The sequence below is a fragment of the Lissotriton helveticus genome, chromosome 10 (genome assembly GCF_964261635.1).
Source record: "Lissotriton helveticus chromosome 10, aLisHel1.1, whole genome shotgun sequence".
In the NCBI taxonomy this organism is placed as follows: Eukaryota; Metazoa; Chordata; class Amphibia; order Caudata; family Salamandridae; genus Lissotriton; species Lissotriton helveticus.
In genome coordinates this window covers 736337459-736358918 of record NC_136071.1, presented here as the reverse complement: position 1 = coordinate 736358918, position 21460 = coordinate 736337459, and the positions used below count along the sequence as shown (strand labels likewise).

Here is a 21460-nt window from a genome sequence, read left to right as displayed (position 1 = left end):
GGCCCAGATTCTTGCCTTAAATTCCAATCTGTACTTATTTTTATTTCCAAATGGATGAGTCAAAATCATCTCAAGCTAAACCCAGACAAAACGGAGTTGGTCCTGACTGGGGGTGCCGCCAGTCTTTGGACTCCTGCCTTTTGGCCTTCCATCTTCGGCCCCACCCCGGTCCCTTCGGGGACAGTTAGAACTCTGGGTATTAAAATCAATCAGGACCTTTCCATGCGTCCCCAGGTTAGCTCTGTTGTATCATCCTGCTTTCTTTCCCTTAGGATAATCCGTAAAATTTCTCGGGTTTTTTCTACTGATGCCCTTAAAACAATTGTTTTGGCTATGATTCCTTCACGGTTGGACTATGGGAATTGCCTGTATGTGGGCATCCCAGCTTATGAACTTCGGCGCCTCCAGAATATCCAGAATGAGGCTGCCCGCCTTATTCATCGGCTTCACAGGTCCAACCATGCCACTCCCCTACTCAAATCCCTTCACTGGCTCCCCATCCTACAGAGAACTCTCTTCAAGATGGGATGTCTAGTTTTTAGGGCTCGGGGCTGTACTGCCCCCCTTTTCATCAATTCCTTGATTGCTCATTATCACCCTTGTCGTAACCTTCGTTCCTCCACTCAGGCCCTCCGCATCGTCCCCCGCTTCCGCAAATCCAGAACTGGTGGCACTAGTTTGTCCATCCTCGCCCCCCGTTTCTGGAACAGTCTCCCACTTACCCTCAGATCCATAACTGATTATTTGCTATTTCGTAAAGCGCTAAAAATCCATCTGTTTACCCAAGCCTTTACAAATCTGTAAACTCCTGGCTGCCTCCACCTTCTGACACTATCAACCCTAGCGCCAGGAAACCGCTTGGTCACAGTGCGCTTTACAAATACTTTCAACATCAACATCAACATGCTACATCACTGAGACACTGTTCAAGACTTTATATAGGAAGAAACTCCAAAAGAGGGACACTACAGACCCCATTAATTTGTGCTTCTTGACACTACACCATTTAGATTTTTCCTACTCCGAACCCAGATGTTATGCTGATCCGACTTCTGAGAATTTTTCCCTACTATGGACTGCCTTTGATGCCACAGTCGGTAGCTGATAGACTGAAACCTTCTTTGCCGAATCCTTTTAATTTTTTTTTTCCTTTATTTCCTAGTTCTACGATAATGGAATCGAACTTAAATGGACTTTAAATCCTAACCCATTCACCTTCATCCTAGAATTTGAGTTGTTAGACAAACTATTTTCTGCCATAATGGTGGTGGGACCCTGCAACTCTAAACAGATTCTGACAATAACCACCCAAAAAAGCCTGCTTAAATGTTTGGCATTTTGATACAAGCTGTGATATTCTTAACTGAAATTCTCACAAGATTGCTTGTGGCAATACATTTTTAATATTTAATACACTAACCAAATTAAAGTAATATCTGTCTATGTCCATTATTGAGTCCTGTGGATTCTTCCATTCAAACTGTGGGGTTTACTAATGACTTAAAAGTGTTGTAGAGAGAAATCGAGAGCTCAGACAGAACATCAAGTGTTACGTCTTTTGTTTTGCGTTGCTGTTCCAGAGCTTTTTGTTTGCTTTATCTAAACCCGACTAAACTTCTTCAGGACAATGGTAGTCTCTCCAGGTTAGATTATTTGTTAATGCCAGCAGCGCAATTACCCTCCATCAAAGAGATTCGTCAGCTTCCCTGGGGCATTTCTGATCACTCCCCCCTGTGGCTTTGTGTCGAGGCCGGAGTGGGTGGCGAGGGTAGAGTGGCTCCTATAAATCCCTGGTATTTTCGCAATCCTAAAACCCGCTCTGCACTGCTGAAATCCATTGACCATTACTTCGATGAAAATGAGGAGTCTGTTTCTTCTTCTGTTTCACTGTGGGAGGCCTTCAAGACTGTTATTCGTGGGCATTCTTTATCTTTGATTGCTGCTTCCAAGAAGGCGAAATGTGAGGAGCTTGTGCGAATCGAAACTGAAATAACTGTGCTCGAGAGTGATCTTGAAGTTGATGTTACTCGTTCTAAATTGCATTCCCTCAGTTTGAAACAAGCTGATTATAGGGCCCTTGTTACCGACGCAGCTAAAGCGATGAATAGAGAGCAACAGGGCAGGATCTATGACTTGGGCGACAAGGCTGGTAAACTGATTGCATGTTTGGACAAGAAAGCGAGAGTGAATCGTGTCGTCCCTGTGATTGAAAGGCCGGATGGTGCGTGTTACTGACCCAGCTGGTATTGTTGAGTGCTTTGTTGATCATTTCCGAACCGTATCCGCCTCGGTCAGTGATAGGGACGAGGGGATTCCCACTTGTTGCTGCGAGACATAACGTTGCCTCGCCTTTCTGATGACGATAGAGCCCTACTGGATGCGTCTTTCACCATAGATGAAGTCGCTGTTGCCATACGTTCCCTTCGTTCTGGCAAGGCGATGGGTCCTAATGGTTTGCCCGTCGAACTATATAAGCTCCGACCCGACAAAATGGCGCCCTACTTAAGGAATATGTTCATTGAGGCTTTTGATTCTGGTTCCCTCCCCGTTGATCAGCGACTGGCTACCATCGTTGTAATCCACAAAGAGGGTAAGCCACGTGATCGCTGCGCCTCGTATCGGCCCATTTTACTATTGAATGCCGAACCCAAGATACTTGCAAAATTGCTAGCTAATCGGTTGATTACGGTGATTAGTGAATTGATCCATCCGGACCAGTCCGGCTTCATTCCACACCAGAATACCGCCCTTAATCTCCGGAGACTTCACGGAGTTCTCGCGAGAGCTGGGACTCTTACTGAGCCGGCCATTTTGGCCTCCTTGGACGCCACTATGGCTTTTGACACTATAGAATGGCCTTATCTCTGGGCGGCTCTCTCTAAATTTGGGTTTGGTCCGACATTCATCGCTTGGGTAAAGCTTCTTTATGGAAAGCCCCTCGCCCAGGTGGTTGTTAACGGTAAGGTCTCCGGTGTCTTTCCGCTTGGGCGTGGCACCCGGCAGGGTTGCCCGCTGTCCCCGTTGCTTTTTGCCCTTGCTTTGGAGCCGTTGGCGGAGTGGCTCCGTTGGGAGCCTTCAATGAAAGGCATTAGGTGGACTCCCGACTTTGAAGACCGAATCTCGCTATATGCGGATGACATCCTCTTATATCTTACCTCCCCCCAGAAATCCCTTAATGTGCTTTTTGATGTTCGGACCTCCTTCGGGAAGAACTCAGGTCTCATCATTAATTGGACTAAATTGTGCTTCTATGTTTCTCCGCTTCCTCGTAGATATCCGATTCAAATTGCTGACACTGGCTTTAAATACTTGGGGATTTATGTTTCCTTAGATCCCGCAGTTCGCTATGAACGCAATTTGCTACCCCCTCTTCACCGGCTCAAGCTTGACGCTGCACGATGGCGGCAGTTGCCTTTGTCGCCACTGGGTCGCGCGGCTCTTTTCTAGATTTCTGTATGCACTCCAGAATTTTTTTTGACCCCACTCCGTCCGTTTATTTTTGTGAAGTGGAGCACCTGCAGAGGCGGCTGATCTGGGACGGGCGTGCGCGAATTGCTCTGTCTAAGCTCACGCTCCCGTGGTACGATGGAGGGATTGCTCTCCCAGATATCAAGCGCTACTATTGGGCTTCTCAATTAAGTGCTGTTAACCACGCAACTTACGCTCCTGGTCCTTCCCCGGCCTTTGCCATGGACAAGCACCTCTTGCCCGGTGGGAATTTTAATAGAGCGCTATATTCCAAGGGGCCTCATAGGACGTTGACCGGGCCAACGAATATCGCCGTACGAGTGTGGCACGATGCGAATGCGGCCTTGGGATGGTGTGATAGGTGGACGCGTGCGACCCCATTGTATGCTTCCGAAGGTTTGGGCAATCTATGGCGGACGAAAGGTTTTGATAAATGGGTCATGATTGGTCTAAGTAAGGTGGGTGACCTCTGGACTAAGGGAAATGTGAAGTCCTTTGAGGTGCTCAAGACGGAATATGAGCTTGGAGACAGGGAATTCTTTAGATATGATCAGGTACGTCATGCCCTGCTGTCAGTTTTTGCTGTGGGAACTGCTATTCCCGAATCCTCGCCTCTCGAGGACCGTATCCTGGACGGCCATGTCCCTGATTGTACAATTTCACTGATTTATAAAAAAACTGATCAACACCAGAATTGACTTGCTTGCGCACCGCAGGGCTTTATGGATTGCCGACGGATTGGAACTGGACGACGAGGACTGGCAGTCTGCGTTGTTCTCGCCTAAAGAGGTTGCCATACCCGCCCGCCTTCGTTTTGTCCAACTTAAGATCCTTCACCGTGTGTATGTCACCGGTCCGAGTCTGGTTCGAATGGGTTATTCTTTGGATGGGCTGTGTAAGCGTGGCTGCGGTGTGATTGGCACCTTACTTCACATTTTGTGGGAATGTCCCGAAGTGTCTGGTTTCTGGTCCCGAGTGCATGCGATTATGGAAAATGTCACGGGGGTTCCGCTTCTACCCGAGGCCCGGCGCTGTCTCTTGAATGTGTGGGAACCCAACGATTATAATGCTTCTCAGATTTGCTGGGCGACCCTCGGCAACATGATTGCTAAGAGGGATATTGCACAGCTATGGGGCTCCCACAGCCCGCCCACAGTACTGGCGTGGAAGGAGAATATGGACTGGTGCATGTTTAGGGAAAAGACAGTATATTTGTCTAGGGGCAGACCCCGGAAGTGGAACAGAATTTGGTCACACTGGAATGCTTATCGTGGAAATATATGTACTCGCCCACATGACTACCTTTGATGTCCCCTTGTCCCCCTAATGGGCATTCCCAGTGTTTTGTATTGACTGTATGTATTGCATTGTTTCTTCGCTGCCCCCCCCCCCACTATTGCTTTTCATTACACGGTACGTTTTGTAATGTTCGGAGCTGCTCCCACCTGGACCCAGAATCATTATCACTGTACTTTTGCCTTGTACTTTATGTCTTGTCGTTTGTTGTTAATTTCAATAAAAACATATTAAAAAAAAAAAAAACTTCTTCAGGAGGTTGGGTCTTACTGTTGCTATTCTTTATTTCTACAGCATGGTTTTAAGAGTGGTGTACCTAAATCTGATCTCGAATTTGTGAGTTGGCTGTCAATTAATGATAGTCATTGGACAGCTATCATGGTGTTTGGCTACCCTAATTTCCACACTTCCTATTGGTGGAGGAAGATTAATCAGAGGATCATTGCCTCTGTGGAAAATGGAAGTGCGGCAGATTGTCTAATCGTAAAGGGCCAGTCCAGTTAGAATAGTAAGGAGAGTAAACGTATAAAAATAAAAAAATTACCGCGCTTCAGCTGCAACAAATCTTGTGGCAGAGCTATGGTTCTGCCTAGTGAAGTGAGATTTAGGGTGCCATAAATAGTCATTTGCTGAAGTCCGCAAAGTCCATACATTTTGGTTCAGCAAAAAGTAGTGTTGGTGGAGTGCTGATGGATTACCACTATGGATAAAGTCGACGAGTGGCAAAGGAGTGTGGATATTAATAGGGATGCGCGTTGCTATTGCTTAAGATTGTGTGTTTCTTTTATTGGTTGTGCTTTATTGAGCCGAGTGGAGTGGTTTAAGTCCACTTGGTGACAGTGCATGTATGATTGTGGTACTTTATGCAAAGCTGAAGTTGTAAACGGGTCTGTCATGGCCTAAGATCTTGAGATATTTACCTACAGGTTGTCTTAGTGTAGAAGACATTGAGCAAGTGGTCTGATGTTTTGTCTGCTGTTGTGTGGTGTTGGTCATGCAATGTAGTCGACAACACCTTGGTTAGGGTTTTCTTTGTACGTTAGTGGTGAACAATTGGTATGACTGATCTTAGGTGCACAGGAAATAACATCAATTAAGGTGAAATCCCACTGGTCAATGGTTTATTTGAAACAAATGAGTATAGAAAAGTTTAACTACCTTGAGAGAGTGACCATCCTTTAGTGGAGCAGACCGTTTTATTTGTTTCTTGCATTGTATTGTCATTTTGCTTAGAGAAAAACGCACGGGAGAAGATTGCGAAGGAGGGTGAGCTGCGCGAGGAGCGAGATTGATGTCATAGCGTGCCGCACTGTGATTGGTCGGTTAGTGTAAAGCCTCTCAGGGATTGGTTGACTAGGTCATAAGAGTTGCTCAGTCATTGTTTGAGATTGCCGAAGATGTGAATTGTGTGAGAATAACATTTCCTAGATTGAAGGAAATCATTTCTGAATACAGAATTGATTTAAATAAAAGTTTTCAAAGCACTGCAGTAGTTAGTAAAGAAAGATGAGACCATATCTGTTTAAGCAAAACTGGAAGTACCACCTGAGGGTATGCCCGGGTTCCTTGAACAAAGGTTTACATCCTTGTCTTTGGCTAGAGTTTTGGCATAAAATTACTGAGCAAGATAATTAGCAAAGAAAGATTTGTCAGAGGATCATTTCCTCTGTGGTATATTGAAGTGCTGCAGATTGTCTAATGGTAAAGGGCCCAGTACGGTTAGAGTACTAAGGAGGGTAAGCGTATAAAAATAAAGTTTTACTACACTTTTGCTGAAACAGTTCACGGCAGAGTAATTTCATGAAAACCCTTCACACATGGAAACCTATTCGAATTATGCTAGTAACAGCTGTGTCCTTGCTATTTTCCTATTTGTAGCTCTTCACACTTTTCTTTTACCTTATCTGAAACGTCAGGCACAGAAACAAGGAGAATCCATAAGAAACGTCAGAGTTTCTCCTCTCCAAATAACAATACACAAAATAAAGTAGGCTGTATTGCTGATAAGTCTTCTTAGCTCATCAGAATGATGAAAGGTGAAATGAAAAGCTTCTCTTATTTAACTACTAACATAGCAGTATAAACATATCAGTTGGCCCTGTGACCTCCATCTCACCAGGGCGAAGTTATTTTCATGTAGCCTAATCACTAGAGGCAGATTATTGTGAGGCATATCCATTGCCTTCAAGACCTGCCACAGCTTCAAGTGCAGAACCAGGTGAAAGGCAGATTTTAGATCAACAAAGGTGATCAAAACAGTCTTCAAACAAGCATTTACAATGCAATGGTTTCGCCTTTGGAAAAGTTAGAGCTATTGGCATTGTAAATGACAAAATTTGTATTTATGTGTTGGTTTTGAAAACAGATAAATAAATGGCATTGTCATTTACATTGCCATTAGCCTCTGCAGTCACTCTGCAGTCCCTAGCACTCCCTCGTCACTCTGCACTCCCTAGCACTCCCCAGCCCTCCCTCGTCACTCTGCACTCCCTAGCACTCCCCAGCCCTCCCTCGTCACTCTGCACTCCCTAGCACTCCCCAGCCCTCCCTCGTCACTCTGCACTCCCTAGCACTCCCCAGCCCTCCCTCGTCACTCTGCACTCCCTTGCACTCCCCAGCCCTCCCTCGTCACTCTGCACTCCCTAGCACTCCTCTGCACTCCCTAGCCACTCCCTAGCCACTCCCTAGTCACTCCCTAGCCACTCCGCAGTCACTCTGCAGTCACTCCGCAGTCACTCTGCAGTCACTCTGCAGTCACTCTGCAGTCACTCTGCAGTCACTCTGCAGTCACTCTGCAGTCACTCTGCAGTCACTCTGCAGTCACTCTGCAGTCACTCTGCAGTCACTCTGCACTCCGCAGTCACTCTGCAGTCACTCTGCACTCCGCAGTCACTCTGCACTTCCTAGACACTCCCCAGCCCTCCCTCGTCACTCTGCACTCCCTAGCACTCCCCAGCCCTCCCTCGTCACTCTGCACTCCCTAGCACTCCCCAGCCCTCCCTCGTCACTCTGCACTCCCTAGCACTCCCCAGCCCTCCCTCGTCACTCTGCACTCCCTAGTCACTCTGCAGTCACTCTGCACTCCCTAGTCACTCTGCACTGCCTAGCACTCCCTAGCACACCCACGAGGGCGATATATGCCCAGCCCTGGTGTGTCACGCCTACGAGGACGATATATGCCCAGCCCTGGTGTGACACACCCACGAGGACGATGTTTGCCCAGCCCTGGTGTGTCACACCCACGAGGACGATATTTGCCCAGCCCTGGTGTGTCAGACCCACGCGGACGATATTTGCCCAGCCCTAGTGTGTCACAAACAGGAGGACGTTATATGCTAAGCCCTGGTGCGTCACGCCTACGAGGACGATATATGCCCAGCCCTGGTGTGTCACGCCTACGAGGACGATATATGTCCAGCCCTGGTGTGTCACGCCTACGAGGACGATATATGTCCAGCCCTGGTGTGTCACGCCTACGAGGACGATATATGTCCAGCCCTGGTGTGTCACGCCTACGAGGACGATATATGTCCAGCCCTGGTGTGTCACGCCTAAGAGGACGATGCATGTTCACCCCTGGTGTGTCACGCCCGCGAGGACGATATTTGCCCAGCCCTGGTGTGTCACACCCATGCGGACGATATATGTCCAGCCCTAGTCTCTCCCACTAGGACGATATATGCCCAGCCCTGGTGTGTCACACCCACGAGGGCGATATATGCCCAGCCCTGGTGTGTCACACCCACGAGGGCGATATATGTCCAGCCCTGGTGCGTCACGCCCATTAGGACGATATTTGCCCAGCCCTAGTACGTCACCCCCAGGAGCACGTTATGTCCACCCCTCACAGTGTTCAAACCCTGGAGGGGACGGGTCGGCCCCTTTAGCAGATTTCCGATGGTGATGGATTGAAATTGAAACCGCCCGAGGCAGGCGGGGGCGCCCCCATCTTTATTCGCATTATCTCCAGGGATGCGGCGGATGTGCAGACGGCCCGAGTCCTGCTTTCTGAAAGGAAATGGTTAGTAAACGAGTGCTCACTTCCATTTGCCTATTTTCGTTTGGAAGGATACTTTCCAAAAGCTCCAGCTACGGCAAATAGTCTGCAACTCCAAAACATAACGATATTTGGAAATATATAGAAAAATGACACGAGTAATATGTTGTTGGTAAAATTAAATTCATGTGTTAAACCTGCGGGTGCCTGGGTCCCTATGACAGCCAAGTCATTCGAGCTGCTATTAGCAGAGCACGTTTTTACGCTAGCTGGCTATGTGGAGTTATTTATTGTATTGTAATTGCATCAGTAGAGCGCGTTCTACCCTAACGAGGCGCTAAATAGTTTAGCTGCTCCGGAACACACGGTTAGTGGGTAATCCAGTGGTTTTAGTTAGGTTAGTTTTGTGCTTTCAAGGAAACCATTGAAATATCCACGTGTTACAAACATGTAAGCGATTTATCCCATCTGACTTCGTAAACCGATTTCATTTGTTATTTCTAGTGTTTTGCGATTGCAATGCCTCCTCGGAGGTAGTACACGCTATATCAGTGCTATATAAATGACTCCGTGTTCTGATGCGGTGGCGGAGAGGGGGGTCAAGGAGCGGGGAGGCGCGTCCCAAGCCTTTGAACACCACCTCCCACCTGGAAGTGGTTCTGATGCAAATGTGTAGATAACTTCACCACCTAGTTTATTGAATTACCAATCAGCACCTCAGTCACAAGCACCCGCCCCAGACAGTCAACAGTGTGTACTGTGTATGCACAGATGCATTTGTGGATTGGTTCGGCATCGCCCCCTCCTTTTCTGAAGGGTGGACTTCCAGACCACAAGCGTCAACTAGACTTGCAGGCTTGAATTAGGGCGCCCTTTAACATGGCGGGGAACCCCTTTCACACAGTCGGGTGTGTCCCTCCGCTTGGAAATGCACGAGGACTACAAACCCCAGAACACACTCTGCTGCCAAGTAGAAGCACGTGCCCAGGCTTCCAACCAGAAGGCAGCGATGCGTGTGGGGCACTGAAGTGGCCCCTTCTGGGGGGAAAATGGAGCCCCTTTGGAGACAGTGAGTGATGCAAGGGGGAAGAAAAGAAGTGATTACACTTACATGGCTCCCAGAGCAAAACAAACTTCCTCTAGTTGCTAGACAGCAAACCCCAGTAAGGATTTTGACATGCACAGTAAGGATGTTTTACCAGGTTAATGGCTTGGAAACTTCTGGAGTACGATAACAATCGGAGGATTCAACAAAATACAGAATGACGTAACCGAGATGGGGGATTAAAGCGCCTAAGGATTAGGAGCAGGACAAAGTAGGTATGTTGTTGGTGCTGTTTAAAGGGCGCTATTCGATTAGTGGAAAGGATGGCGCATGGGCCTCAGGCTCTGTTTAACAAGAAGCACGGGCACACGGACAGTGGGAGGGGGCGGGTTAACGGGCACACGGACAGCGGGAGGGGAGCGGGTTAACGGGCACACGGACAGCGGGGGGGCGGGTTAACGGGCACACGGACAGCAGGAGGGGGGTGAAAACTGGATAGAAAAAATATTGAAAAATGCCGCTTACCTGCAAGGAAAGAAATCGCAAAGCCCACCGCATCCTGGCAACTTCAATCTCGCAGCCCACTCCTGCAAAGGACACTTTGAAACTGACCAAAACAGGACGAGAAAGAAAAAAAAAAAAGATCCGCCCACCGCCGCATGACGTGAGCAGAAAGCCTAAAATTCTCGGGAACGCCCCCGAATCTGCTCCGCAATTGACGGACAGATCTCTGTTCCAATGGCTAGCCTCCATTTATGGAGCTAGCCAATGGAACAGAGGGCGGATTCCCAAGCCACTTACTGTAGACATAAGATTTCGGCTGCGCCGAAAAGCTGCGCAGTGCGCAGCTTTCGGCCAGTCGAAACCTAAAGATTAGGACAAACCGAAAGACCTGGTCTACCGTAGAGGTCTTGGCTCTGAATCCTGTTTGGATTTTTAGTAGAACCAAACGAGAGAAGACATTTTTAACACAATCAATAAGGCTTATGGATCTTTATTTAACCAGTAAAGACTTGTTGCCCTTTTTATATACTGGTACAACTTCTGCGCTCTGCCATTGTTCAGGAATGGATGCTCCCAGCGCAACTGCATTTGATAGAGCTACTATACAGTCAGCCCAGGCATCAATATAGTGAACAAACAAATCAAGAGGTAGACCGCCTGGGCCTGAAGTCATTCCTCTTGCAAATGTGGACAGCGAGTCTAGTACATTCTCTCTAGAAACAGGAGAGGGGTGAAATTCTGGAGGCTACTATACAACGGGGTGCCTTTGGTAGCTCAGACAACCTCCTCAAGGTACAGGGCAGCAAAACGGGTAACCCAGTGAGAGGGTGGAACATGATTTTGCGTTTTTCCCACCCTGGGATTCGCACCACTGGCAACCAATTTCCAGAAGCATGAATAGTCTCTGGATGAACACGCTTCCGCTAACTCCTGCCATCTTTTACTGTCCAACTCCTCATTTGCATTCAACATGAATGTTGATATTCCTTTTTGATGGCAGCAATCATAGATGGGTATTTCAACTTGATCGTCCTAACCAGAGTGTGCCCCTCAGTTGCCTGCACTCCCTGTTAAACCATCAATTGCCTTTTTTTCGGGGGGGCTTCTTCTTAAGGGGTAGGTGAAATTAAAACATAAGCTGCAATCCTCTCGAAAAAAAAACTTTATGCAAATCACTAAAGTCTAAGTGGCCACCCTCCTTTTCCATACTTTTTGCAATGGTACTCAGAGTTGCCTGGACATCTTTGTTGATGTTTGACAAGATTTCTGGCTTCAGAATAGGGTTTTATTTAGGGTGACGTCTATCAGATGTATACACAACATTGTGAATACTAGATGGTCTTCCAGGGCCAATTATATACAAACAAAGCAAGCAAAGTAAGACACAGGGGGTTATGGTCACTCTTTCCTGTACTTCCATGTCATCCACTCTGGACCACAATCTTAGGTCAACGAGGATGTAATCAATTCGCCTTTTGGACAAATGGTTGTTAAAAGTGTATTCCCCCTTGGTATCGGATTTAGTACGGCCATTAGTAGCCCTGACTCCCAATTCAAGGAAAAGTGCTTTCAACTGAAGGGCAGCTAAAGTCAGTTCAATTCTATTCCAAATACTTTAATCAATCTAAAAAACACATAGATCATAAAAGCACTGAGCACAATTTTTCAAAAAAATATCATACACAAGAAGCAGTAAAATAGGTCAGATAAAAACACAGGCTTAAAAATAGATGTTTCATAATTACTTCATAAGCCTTCTTGCTTTTATCACTAGACATAAGAAGGATGCTACTGAATAACAGATATACGGATCCTGTAACATTTGCAAGAAATATAACGTTAATCAACACTGCCTAAAATTATATTTGCGCATGAGTGGAACTATAAAGTTTTTCTGATAAAGTGCCTAGTGTTTACAAAAAATGTAGATTGGTTAGGGTCGAAACTCCATCACATTGGCAAAAAGACAAAGCTTGATGCAAGTAGATACCAGAGGGATAGTCCAACATACATGGAATAACATGTAATCTAAACCTTAACAGTACATATAAATGCTGAGGATTTGTTACAAATGACAGAAAGGAGGCTGTTCCCTCCGGGATAACCGGTATGTTCAAATAAGTTAGAACAGTTCTTTTTTTATTATTATATACATATCTTACTCTTTCCAAGTCACATAATAATGTATTTGTAATTATTTTTTTAGATATCAGCCCACGTGTAGATGGGGACTCAAAAAGATGTTGTAAACCTAAAGTAGTAAAAGTATGTTGAACATACGAGATCCATGACATCTTATAAGAGAAAGACAATCCTTAATGATATTTTGAGTTGAGAGTAATGATTCCCTTCTCCATATTGAGTGACACCGCAGAATTGGTGCTAGGCGAACCTGGTCATTTGTTGTATGGTACTTCTAGCTCACAGTGTCAGTTAAGAGAGGAGCAACTTCTAGTGAGGGCTACACATTTTTTCAAACAGGTGGCGTCTGTTGATTGAAGTAGCTCAGAGTTCGTGTATCCCCATACTTCTGTTCCATATGTCGCAACAGAGGTAGCTTTGGTCCTATATATCTTTTTTATAACGTCAAGTGTTTTGGGGCCCAATCCATACTAATATAATAAAGAGAGAGAACCCAAACATTTGAGGTGGGTAATCTCAGGAACCACAGTGCCAATCAAAACACCCAATACAGCATTGGAAATGTCAGGGTAAGCAGATGGACATAGGCTATATACCAGCAAAACATATACTTTAGAAGGGCAAAGTACGTTGTTTGACAAAGTAGTCCCTTGGAAGTATCGCCATCTCCGAGGTGGGCGTGTGTGTTCTGCGAGTGTAGGCGTGTGCGTTCAGAGACGCATGCAGCCTGAGAACGTTGTCCGGGTATAAAAAAAGATGGGCGTGTGGGTGGGCGTCTGCGTTCAGAGACGCATGCAGCATGAGAACGTTGTCCGGGTATAAAAAAGATTTACCCGAAGGACGGCAAACCTTACAGAACGCTACCCCCCCCCCACCGCTTTACAATGCAGCAGGCGTCTCAGAATGCACACGCCCACACACAACAATGCTGAACAGCACGCACACCTCACAACGTGCATGAACGCTAATCTCACTGTGATGAGATTAGCGTTCGTGCACGTCGTGAGGTGTGCGTGCCCTTCAGAGTTGTTGTGTGTGGGCGTGTGCATTCTAAGACGCCTGCTGCATTGTAAAGCGGGGGGGTAGCGTTCGCTAAGGTTTGCCGTCCTTTGGCTAAATCTTTTTTATACCCGGACAACGTCAGGACGGGCAGCTAGTTGTTTTAATAAAACTAAAAATTGCATTAATGCTTTTTTTCTAAATACAAGCATCTGTTAGCAACCATATGACTCCAAGAGAAAGTTTTATTAAACAGTACTCCCAAATACGAGAAGCAAAACGTAGCTCCTGAACTATTTAGGTATTGTATTTGAACAATTCAGGCTGATGGTCCTCATTTCATCCCATAAGTCTTTAAATGACCCATTGTTGATTGCATAGTTTACCATACTCTGGCTGACTGCATAGTACTGCTTCAAAGTTATCAAAGTCTACCTTCAAAACTAGGGTATACGGTGAAGATACAGGAGCACAATCAGAAATGGCAGGAGACGGCGCTAGTTCATGGATGGGAGAGTTAAGCAAGGAGGAAACAGAATAAAATCACAGTCGGCACTCACACCTGCCCTTCCTTATGGGCTCCAATGCGAAATAGCTAAAGCAAAGTCATCAGATAGTCAACCCCATAATGCCTATCCTCTGGCCCTTTCACCGAATCTCCATCTCTTACAGCAACTGGAGCATGGGGAGTCACCTCTGACCACACTCAGATACAGGACCATCAGTGTTTGGCAATGGAGATATTAAGATTCAACAATGCGGTGAGCATTAATGTAAAGAAACTCAATGCGCCATTGCAATGAAAAAATGCTTCCCCACCCATGAGGATCACTGCAAGTCATCTTTCGAAAAAAAGAAAACACAAAAGGTTCAGCTTCTTTCTGTCGCATAGTCCAGTTCTTGAAACGTGGCACTATGATACCATTCATCAGTGGCAAGGCAATGACAAATAACAAAAAAAAAAACTTTTTTGTTACTGAAATGTTCTGATCCACTAGTTTAAATTCTCCTCTTCCTGGCAAGACTGCACTACAAAATCAAACATCTGGTTCAAAATTCACTAGTATATATTTTCTGAAAACTTCTCAATTCGAATCAGCATCCGTGAATATGTGCAAGCTCTATGCTTATTAACATGAGAAAATGATGGTTCCAACTTTATTATAAGAGAACATGAAGGAGATTTTTCTGTGAACATGGTCGCAGATAGACACAGAGTATGACATGGCCACCTGCTTACTGCACTGGTTCCCACACACGGCCAAGACCAAGGTAACCAGCAAATGTATTGACTTAGGGCTTTTGCTGGCGAAACGCGAGATTACCTGGCATTGGAAGGCGAAGGAGGGCCCGTCATTTGAGAGATGGAGAGGGGAGTTCTGCAAGTGGGCTAGTTGCGAGAGTGTGGTGCGGCTCCGGCAAGCCACCCGCTCAGGTCACGAGAAGGCGCTGGAGGTGGCTCGGTCTTGGGAGACCATGGTCCAATCCTTGAAGGACAGCCAGCTGACAGAGGAGGAGGGGTAGGTCTCACATATGCGTGATGGTTACCATTATAGCGTAGTTTTGCTGACCCAGCGATAAATCAGTTGAGATGTATCAAGCGGATTGGTAAGCGCCCACACCAACACTCATGATCGGGGGGAGGGAAGGGAGAGCTGAAGGGAGCAACAAAGTAGAACTGTTAGTGATAGCTCCAGGGATAGTCTTAGCTTATTTATTGGGAATTTGGGGGGTGAAAAGAAAAGCGGATGCAGTCCTCCGTCTGCCAGCGAGAACTGGTTCTATTACTGTGAAACGTATGCATGCGCTAAGATTTTGAAAATTGCCGCCCGACCCCTGGGTTGTGGGCTGAATGGCTGTGTACTTCAAATATTTCTGTTCCAAGGACCACAAACGTTGGTTACAAAGTTGCTGAATGGCATACATGTGTAATAGCATATCTGCAGTAAACATATATTTAAAAAAAAAAAAAAAAAAAAAAAAAAAGGAAGGAGATTTTTCTGAAAACCAAATTTCTAACTAAAACTCACATTGGTACTGCACACCTATTGGGTAGAGGCTAATCAATGTACGCGACTAGGGATTATATTTAAAGAGGACTGGCTTGGTAGACAGGTGCGGTCAACTAGGTTTACAGTGGAGCAGAGCAAGGGGATGAAGGTGAGGTGCTACAGCTTATTTGGCTGAGGTATATAAACTACTATATCATACCATAGCTGACGTAGGTTTGATTTTCCTTGCGACTCCAATGCTTCCATTGGGAGTCATTATGATTCCTGCTGGGGGCAGAAGAAAAGCCAATCTTTATGCACATACCAGGACAAATTACTTGTTGCCAGCAACAATGCTAAGAACACCGACAAAAGGAAAACTATATTACTTGTAAGACAGATGCAGAATGTCAATAAACTTGAAAAACGGCTCAGGTTATCTCAAAGAGATCCAAATAATGTGCTCAAGTAAATGACAAATCAAAAAGAAATTCAATGGGATAACCATACATCTAGATTTCTAATAGAAACCATAAAATTCTACTCATGATGCGTATATGATAGGCAGAGTAGTGGCCAAACTCCTGGACGTTTTACCATAGTTTCCAGTAACCACAAACTAACTGCACTCATGCCCAGCCTGTAGAGGGGAGAGATTGTTGCTGCCAATAATGCCACCTGTTGAGGAGGAGTACGATCCCCCATTCCACTGATGATTTAGATTTCCTATTGTGTTGGGAGATCGTTTATGGTTGTTCTAAGCCTGAAGAAGGTGGTCTATCAGTTTATGCCTCTGAAACACGTCGCTTTGCGAAGTGCACCCAAGAGACTACCTGGTTCTACTAGGAGAAAGACATTTTTGGAATAGTGCTGAACCAGGGTTATAAAGTTCAGTGCCATACACTTGGTGTGCGCAGTTTGAATCTCCATTTATGTGATGCTTAATACTATATTGAAATAGTTTCATATATGGTCATTTTTAAATCATGTTTTTAACCAATGTTGACATTTAAAGTGTAGAAAATCATATATGCATTCTTCTAAAACTCACTTTTTTTATATATGTGTAAAACAATGTTTTTATTTTATTGATTTTGATAAAGAATACAAGCAAAAATAAAAAATATTGTATGTTTCATAACAAATTTCTTTGGTTTTCATGTAAGGTTGGTGACGCAATTAGTGAATGGGTGATATTAAGGTTTATGCATGATAGTGTGGATCTGGATGCTTAAAATAAACCAAAACCCAAGGGGAATTGTTTTTCGAAAGAAGCATTTACATTTCTCTGCATTACGTCCAATAGCTTTTGGACAACAGGCTGTTAGACTTCATACCGCTTTTAATTTTGCGATACACAGCGATTTAGTTTGCCTTTATGTCTCCCTAATGTAAGTTTCTACTTTGCCATACCATATTTACTAAGCAAGCTGCGGCGTTGCGTAGCTAATATAGGAGTTCTTAACTTTAAATGTTTTTCTATTACCAAACTGTAACGTCTCTATAGCACAAGCATTAGATTTGTATTCTTTTATATGTGCCTTCAATATTTGTGTGCAAGCCTTGGCGGTTCATTATTAACCATATTTCTTCTTAGATGTAAATGTTGTTTTCCATTTCGCACACCTTGTAGTTCAATTCTTTAATATATTACTCCTTCAATATTTGTGACACTTGCAGTTTACCTCATTTCCCCCAATAGCTTTTTAGTGGCAGGCTGTTGCATCTTATGCCACTTTTACTTTGCCAAGTAACAATAACATTAGAGTTCGCAATCATACTACAATACATGCAACTATTTATATATACAAAAAAATCACTACACTGCAAACACAGTCGTACAGCTCACATGATTTTTACAATGCCAATAAAGCAAACTCTAACAAATGCAAGACCTATTGCATTGCAAATGCTTGTCTTTTTTTCCCCCTCAGGGGAAGCAGGCATTTTCGGGATAAATGCCGGGTCCCATTTCTCTTCATATAAGTATGTGCTTAGAGAGGTTTTCCAACTACAAGGTTCAGTGTGTGATCCCCAAAATGAGCCGATCAGATGTGAGTTTAGATTCAGGTTTGGTTGGTGAATTGTTCATGGTCTCAAACAGTATTGTACTACGATCCCTTATCCATTGAGCTGTCAAAGTTCCTGTGCCAAACAGAATCTAAGTAAATGAAAGCGAAACCAGCCGATACCCAAAAAAACTCATTTACAGTCCTCCTGGCCTTGGTGAGAAACCCGCTTCTAAGGGGAAGCAGAGCCTGCGCCACAGCATCATACAATCTCTACTGCAAAGAATAGACCACCTCTACAAAGCCCGCAGCAAGCGTCCTCTCACCTCCCAGCCTTATCTGCCGCAGTACTGGGCGCCGTCCCTGCCAACAGCCGCGGGGAAGAGGATGGAACTGGCCTCTTTCAAATGGCGCCGCTTACAGCGCAACAAACGCGGGGAGCAGGGCAGCAAAAACGATACAGTGAAGGATGGCGCGGTACGGGGGAGCGTTTGAGCAGCTTGAAGTGTCACCCAGCGCTGCCCAAACGAACAGCTGCCACCCGCGCACTGACACCGCCAGTAGCCGCTCTCCACCACCATTCGGCTATCCGGCCTCAGGATAACACACTCTCTCAAACTTCCTGCAGTCCACCGGAAGTTCTGCCCCCCAACTCTGCCCCTATTGGCCGTCGTCAAGGGTCCCGAGACGCTGCGCGTCCCAGACGCCATATGCCATTGGCTGAAAGCTCGATGATACAATGGTCGTGACGTCACTTGCGAGAGGAGGAGCAGTAGTTCGGGGTGTGCGACACGGAGGGCCTCGGGTTGGGGAAGTTGTGGATATCCAGCAGCTTCCTCTTATGCTACTAAGTCTCTCTTGGTGCCGGTCACACTGTGGGAAGGCAGAGGGTCGAGAGCGAAATGCCACTTTGGCGCTCCGAGCAGGATAGATGATCTCAACTCAGACACACCTGGCGGGGTAAAGAACGGCAGAAGACGGATGCGGGCGCCACGCCTTCACCCAATGGGTAGTGGGAACGGCAGTGACGATGCTTTTCCGCTGTACGCTGATCTGACCGCTTGCAGTGCAAGACGTCACCTGGGATTCTTGGCTTCTTTCAGAAGTCTGATATGGGATGAATTCACCTCAGATTTGGGATAGGGCGTAGGCACTCCTTTTATTCAAGTTTGCCAGAAACCTTCTCTGTGTGGTTTTGTAGTTTGTGATTCCTTCTTTAGCGTGCTGCTCGGTAATTAAGGGCTGCCATTCCCTTAGTTGAACAATTATTTCTGAAATGGTACGTGATAGCACGATCACGACCCTACCTGGCGCACAGCTTTAATTTGGTAATATTTCCTCCTTTTCTATAGTTATCCGATTGTTCCAATTATTCCAACATTCCACAGTTTGTTTTAAATTGTTGAATTTATTTTCAAAAAGCCAACTTTCAAGAAAAACGATCTTTTGCATTCAGATTCATTTCATTTTACTTTATAGCTTTTTTTTATAGTTCATATTCTGTATTTAACTTCATACAAGTATATATCTATAAGGATGATCGTTATGTACTTCAAATGCATCCTTCACTTAATTCATTGGCCCGATGCATTTCGGGACCCTTGTCCCTTCCTCAGGGGCCTCGTAATAGTGGCTGATGTTTAGAGGTTAAAAACTAAGTAGCTAGAAAATTGTGAGAAACAACTAATGTTTATAAAAATTTTTTGTTTACAGAGGCCCCTGAGGAAGGGACAAGGGTCCCGAAATGCATCGGGCCAATGAATTAAGTGAAGGATGTATTTGAAGTACATAACGATCATCCTTATAGATATATACTTGTATGAAGTTAAATACAGAATATGAACTATAAAAAAAGCTATAAAGTAAAATGAAATGAATCTGAATGCAAAAGATCGTTTTTCTTGAAAGTTGGCTTTTTGAAAATAAATTCAACAATTTAAAACAAACTGTGGAATGTTGGAATAATTGGAACAATCGGATAACTATAGAAAAGGAGGAAATATTACCAAATTAAAGCTGTGCGCCAGGTAGGGTCGTGATCGTGCTATCACGTACCATTTCAGAAATGAATTCACCTCAAACATGTTCTCGTAATCATTTAATCGTGCTTTATTTCAACTGATTTAAGTGGGATGTAAAGGAGGAATGGGGCATGCCTTTAAACACGTGCTTCACTAGGCATGACTACCTTTTGAGTGTCCTTGCCTCTGAGTTTTTGTTTTTAGTGGTGTTATATAGTGTTAATTCGGCCCGAGGACATTAGAGCGTTTTATATGAGCAACACAATGTTTTACATTATTTACACATATAAAAGTTTGCTTGATTTGCTCATGATATTAGGATGTGGAGCTGAGGCGAGAATTGAAATTGTCAATGTTTCAGTTCTGAAAAAAACATTAAGCATTACCAGGGGCGGCTGGTGACATTTGAAAGTGGTGGGGCGTAAACTAATTTGCATATTGCACCGCAGCGAGCGAACGCAGCGAGCGAGCCCGAACCACCTTGCATCCATCCATACATCATTCATGCATCCACCCATCCATCCACCCACCCACCCATCCTGCATCCATACATCATTCATTCATGCATCCATACATCATTCATCCATCCACCCATCCATCATCCATCCTGCATCCATTCATGCATCCACCCATCCATCCTGCATCCATCATTCATACATGCATCCATCATTCAATCATGCACCCACCCATCCACCCACCCATCCACCCACCCATCCTGTATCCATCATTGATTCATGCATCCACCCACCCATCCTGCATCCATCTTTCATTCATGCATCCATCCACCCATCCACCAATTCTGCATCCATCATTCATTCATGCATCCACCCATCCATGCATCCACCCTGCATCCATCCATCCATCATTCATTCATTCATTCATCCACCCATCCATCAATCCACCCATCCATCCATCATTCATTCATGCATCCATCATTCATTCATGCATCCATCCACCCATCCACCCACCCACCCATCCATCCGCCCACCCATCCATCCGCCCACCCATCCATCCACCCATCCATCCTGCATCCATCATTCATTCATGCACCCATCATTTATTCATGCATCCACCCATCCATCCACCCACCCATCCATCCACCCATCCACCCATTCTGCATCCATCATTCATTCATGTATCCACCCATCCATCCTTCATTCATGCATCCATCCTGCATCCATCCTGCATCCATCATTCATTCATTCATGCATCCACCCATCCATCCATCATTCATTCATGCATCCATCATTCATTCATGCATCCACCCATCCATCCACCCACCCATCCATCCATCCACCCACCCATCCATCCTGCATCCATCATTCATTCATGCACCCATCCATCCATCCACCCATCCATCCTGCATCCATCCTGCATCCATCATTCATTCATGCATCCACCCATCCACCCATCACAGAATCGCGGCCGTGCCCAAGGGGTTAAGTATATTTTCAATGCTAAAGCAGTAGATGCAGACACAATACTTCCCTAAGTAAATATCACTGAATGAAAAATGAGTATTGTATTTACCTGGGGAATTTTAAATTTCATACACCTATATAAATGACTCATTCAAGGAACTCAAATTTAGCATGCACATTAGCAATTTATTAAACCTGTATATCGTGTTGCAGTCACACAGACATTTAATTTATACCTCAGCTCCTTTGCCGACTTTTCTTTCTGTCACATTACTTGTTAGTGCATCGAAAACAGCTCTGTGCAACCTAGTGTTACTTGTGAGCGCAATGTGTCTGATAGAGACAGTGCTCAGCTGCGCGTCCGGAGCTCCCGGACTTGTGTTCCGCTCTCACCCCACCTCGCCGTGGTAACAACTCAATGCCTTTTTTGAACCACCTTTTCAGTATATTTGCCACAAACACATTTCCACATAAAACACGGCCCGTGTGCCCTACGCCATTGGCAGCAGAGTGGTTGAAGTGACAGGAGTTGACTGACCAGACAATCCAGCGCCAGGATTGGCTGGG

The 21460-nt window shown here is 45.3% G+C and overlaps 1 protein-coding gene across 4 annotated transcripts in view; it reads right to left on the bottom strand.

The window, feature by feature from the left end:
* The window catches only part of WDR37 (WD repeat domain 37), a 537887-nt gene extending 519775 nt beyond the window's left edge, over positions 1-18112 (bottom strand). For 2 of the 4 annotated variants that reach the window (XM_078663303.1, XM_078663304.1), the window contains exon 1: positions 17778-18112. The gene's annotated coding sequence lies outside the window, so the exon portion shown is untranslated. The remainder of the gene's footprint in view (positions 1-17777) is intronic. The other 2 variants (XM_078663302.1, XM_078663301.1) reach the window with 2 other exon arrangements.
* Positions 18113-21460: the final 3348 nt, after the last annotated feature.